Genomic DNA, 4,978 nt, shown 5'->3' with positions numbered 1-4,978 from the left:
ATGCAGAGGCATTGTGGGGAATGAAGGGGGATAGGTGGTGAAGAAATTAACTGCTAAGGACATCAGTAATAGCCCCTTGAAGAATCAGAGTGAGGAGAGAGTGCATTCCAGGCATGAGAGCCAGCCTGGGCAATGGAAAGACAGGTTAGACCAATCTTTAAGGGGCTTTAAATATCAGACAGAAGGGTGTGAATTTGACCCTAGAGACAATAGGGAACCACTAGAGCTTCTTAAGCAGGGGAGTGACACGGACAGAGCTGCTCTGATGAGCCAAATGTGCTCTTGAGCATTTTTCTTTCCTCCTATACTATTTCCAAGAAATCTTAGCTATTGTTATATTGGATACATTGGGACCTAGAATCACAGGAGGTAGAACTGGGAGGGACCTGAGGGATTATCCAGTTCAACTTACTTTACAGATGAGGAAACTGAGGTTTAGAGAGAGGAAATTATTCAGCCCACAGTCACACAGGAAATAGTGACTTCGAATCCATTGTTCTTTCTGCTACACAACTACTGTTATTCTTAGGGTGAGGACATAGAGACTGAAGAGACAGAGACAGATGGGCAGACAAAGATAGAGATAGATAGGGACAGAGACAGAGACAGAGAAAGAGAGAGATTTTATAACAGGAGAGGAGAACTATGCTGGAGGAATTTTATTGTGAAATTTGCACTTAAAGTAATGGGGCCATAATGTTAGCTTCCATATGTTCAGGTGTGTTGTTTATTAGGTCTGAATTCAAAGCAATTCAATTCAATATAGCAAGTGCCTACTCTATGCAGTCACTGTCCAAGGTACTGAGGATAATTTTTTTTTTTAAAGAAACAATACCTGCCTTCAAGGAGCTTACTTTTAGTGGGGGTGGGGAAGTGGGTGAAGCATGTGCTCTAGTAAATAAATGCAAAGTAATTTCAAAATGGAAAAAATATTCATATTTGGGGAAACTGAGAAGACCTCCTATACATGATGCAGTGGACAGAGTTTTGGATCCTGCCTCTGACCCTGATTAGCTGTGTTACCCTGGCCAAGCCACTTAATCTCTGTTTGCCTCAGTTGTAAAATGGAGATAATAACAGCACCTACTTCACAGGATTGTTGTGAGAACCAAATAGATAATGTATATAAAGTACTTCTTAAACTTTAAAGCATTATCTAAATATTAGCTATTATCATCATCATTATTATTAATGTTATTATTATTTCAGTAGTAGCACCTGAGCTGTACTTTGAAGAAAGATAAGGATTCTGCCAGTTAAAGGGACACAGTGGGTAAGAATATCATACTTGAGGTCAGAAAGACCTGAGTTCAAATCCCACCTCGGATACTTACTAGCTATGTGACCCTATGCAAGTCATTTAATTTATATCTGCCTTAGTTTCCCTGTAAAAAAAAAACTCTAAAAATAATAATAGCACCTCTCATACAAGCATTGTGAGATCAAATGAGATGACATATATACAGTGCCTTGCAAACCTTAAAACACTACACATAAATGTTGGCTGGCTATTATTATTTAAGGACCCCTAAATAGCCAATTATTATTTTAAGGGGCAACTAGATGGCACAGTGGATAGAGTGCCAGGCCTGAAGTCAAGAAAACTCATCTTTCTGCATTTAAATCCAGCCTCAGACACTTACTAGCTGTGTGAGCCTGGACCAGTCACTTAACCTGGTTTGCCTCAGTTTCTTCAGCTGTAAAGTGAACTGGAGAAGGAAATAGCAAACCACTCCAATATCTTTGCCACAAAAACCCTAAGTAGAGTCACAAAGAATCAAAAATGACTGAACAACGACATTATTTCAAACTCCCATTGAAGCCTATTGAAGCAATACAGTTTAATGACTGTTTTTTAGCCTTTCTCTGAATCCCCAGTGCTTAGCACAGTGACTGGCACATAATAGACACTTCATAAATACTCCTTGACAAGATGACTAGTGGACAGAATGTTGAACTGGGAGTAAAGAGAGATCTGTTTTTTGGGAAAGGCTTTCATTTCTCTGGGTCTCCTTTTCTTACCTAAAAGATTAGGAAATCAGACTGGATGACTTCTAATCTATGATTCTATAACTAAATCACCTGTAACTGTAATATCAAAGTCCTACCCTGATGCCTCATTGTGCCATGGAGGTTGTCCTGGACCTGCAAACTAGAACAACTTTGAGTACAGAACCATTTGGATGGTGCCTAAACTGGTGGACAAGTTCATCACCAGGTTCTTGATCACCAGGCAAAAAACATCTTTAGCTTCTGAAATTCATAAAGACTACGTGCTGAGATCAATAATAGAAAAGAGAGAAAGAGACAGAGACATAAAGACACAGAAATAGAGTCAGAGACAGATAAAGAGAGAGAAACAGAGATGAGAGAGGGGGGAGAGAAAGACAGACAGAGAGATACAGACAGACAGAGAAGGGGGGGAGAAAAAGACAGAGAGAGAGACAGAGACAGAGAAAAGAGAAAGAGAGAGAGACAGACAGACAGACAGGCAGAGAGAAAGACCAAGAGAGAGAAAGAGAGACAGAGAGAAAGACAGAGAGAAACTCAGAGAGAGAGCCAGAAACAGAGACAGACAGAGAAAGACAAAGAGAGAGAGCCCATACCAGTAAAATCACAAATCCTTGATGTACTGAATTAGAACTTTATATCACATTTTCACTTGGGTCAAGAAATAACCAAGCCTCTCGGTTCCAAGAATTTCCATGGTGGGATTTTTAATTGTGTTAGATTGGAAAGGGGGAGGAGATTGGTGTCGAGGGAGGGTGAAGATTTTGTCTTAGATTCAATATATTATCAAAACTTGATCAGAAAGTAATGATGGAGTGCTTCTGTTCTACCCCAGGCCTGGATCAGGGCTCAGTCAATATCCCCATGTAATCTCTGCTTTATGAGTCTTGCCACTGCTTGGAGTCATTGCTGAGGTAATATTGTGCATTTCTTGTTGGCAGTCTAGGATAAGGATACAAGCAGAAAAATGAAAGCCCAGAGGCTGAGCTTGGCTGCTTTTCCATACACAGCTGGTACATTCATTAACAGCTCCTGACTCCTCTCTGATACCTCCTTGTCGGCTACCAGAGTGTGAAAGTGGGCTGCACAGTGCTTGTTTTCACAATCTTCCCCACACACACACCACCACCCTTTTTCTGGTTTTTGAAAGACAAGCGTTGACATTTCCCAAAGAAAGAAAATTCTTTAGGGTACAGGAGAGAGAATTATAGAATAACCTTCTATAGCTGGTTTGAATTATCTTGAAGGGAGATAGACTCTCTCAGGCTCCCTGTCCCCCACCCCCCTTACCTGGGTACATCAACTCCACAGTTAGTTACTATATCTGGTAAGAAAAGGAGGCCCACTCACCAATTTATTATTGATATATCCTTGTCCCACTTCTTTCAGGTAGATTTCCATGGTAAAAACAGCCTAAAAAATCTGCTAAGCTGCATCTGGGTTGTACATAAGGATAGCAAAGCATTAGAGACTGCCATAAATCAGCTTGATTTTACTTTGTTTTCCTTTCCAGATTTCCTCCATGTTGGCAAATCTTGAGACAAAAGACTGGCCCCATACCCATTATGGGTAGTTTCCCTATTTTCCCCAGAAAGATAGGGTAGAAGCCAGAGTTGAGAAGACATACTGAACTTAGCCATTCTCACAGAATCATCAACCCTTTGGCACTGACTCCATTTTATTGGCTAATCCCAGTGTTAGTGAACCCTACAAAGATGTAAGCTATCTGCTTTCATTGTTAAGTATTTAGGACATCTCAGATTCATTGCATTTTCCTTCACAAATGAGGAAGACATATAATGGAAACTTGTTGGTCACTCATTCTTCCTATCCATCCTCCTCTGTAGTGACTCTTCTCATTATTCAGGCATCCTTCTTTTCTTAGTTAAAGGCATTCCTTTTTTTCCTGATTATGATTGGGTTTCATTGTCCTACAAGAGTGAAAGATCTTTTCACACTGTAGCTCATTGATCCTGATCTGGGTAATATTCTTATATTAGTTGTGGGTCCAGGGCTTGAATTAAGGGAAATTAAGCAGGGGAGATAGAGAGGAAAGAGCAGTTCCCCTTGTTAAAATAAATTAATTAGCTGGATATATAGGAGGAGACAGAAAGGAAGATGCCTTGAACGTGTCCTATATTAATAACTCATGTGGGAGTAGCCGGATTGGATTAAAAGTGGAAGAAAAAAAATGCTGCAGAACTGCATCTCCAAAGAGTAGTTGACTTGATTTTTCCTTCTGACTACTCCTTTACCCCTTCATACACAAACACACATTCCCATTCCTGACATGAAAATGATGTCATCTTTCTTGTTGACTAGCTAGCCGGGCTACATTAATCCCCTGCAGTGTGATGGCCAGCAGGAGGCTGCTTAAGGGACTTTGGGCCTGTGAATAAATGATGACCTACTGGTTAGAGGGAGGCAGCCTAGATACATTCAGGATGCATTAAAGCAATTAGCTAGAAACAAGAGGGAGAGAGCACAGTTATGAGTCCGAAAGAAAGATCATGCCATGCCTGGAGCAGGATTGGGATCCTTGGTCCTTCCAGAATGGCCATCAACCACCATCTATGAAAAGGGAATGTATTTAAAATGATTGTGGAAATTGGCCATTGTTAACTCAAACTATTTTCATAGAACTCTGTGATCAATCTCCTTTTGCACCCAAGAGACAGCCACATCATAGATGATTCTAAATGACCCCTAACCCCAAGTTTGACCAGGACCATCAGTTTCCAATCTAGACCTCTAAGGAAAATTTTGAAAAGAGATACTCCCCCCCCTAAAATTATTACTACCCTGAGATACCTCCACCATGAACTCTATGGCATCCCCAAACTCTTTAAGAATGAATTTATTAGGGGCAGCTAGGTGATGCGGTGGATAGAGCACTGGCCCTGAAGTCAGGAGGACCTGAGTTCAAATCTGGCCTCAGACCAAACATTTGACACTTACTAGCTGTGTG

Source organism: Phascolarctos cinereus, unplaced genomic scaffold (assembly GCF_003287225.1).
Source record: "Phascolarctos cinereus isolate Bilbo 61053 unplaced genomic scaffold, phaCin_HiC Scaffold_7;HRSCAF=346, whole genome shotgun sequence".
In the NCBI taxonomy this organism is placed as follows: Eukaryota; Metazoa; Chordata; class Mammalia; order Diprotodontia; family Phascolarctidae; genus Phascolarctos; species Phascolarctos cinereus.
This window is presented reverse-complemented; position numbering follows the sequence as displayed.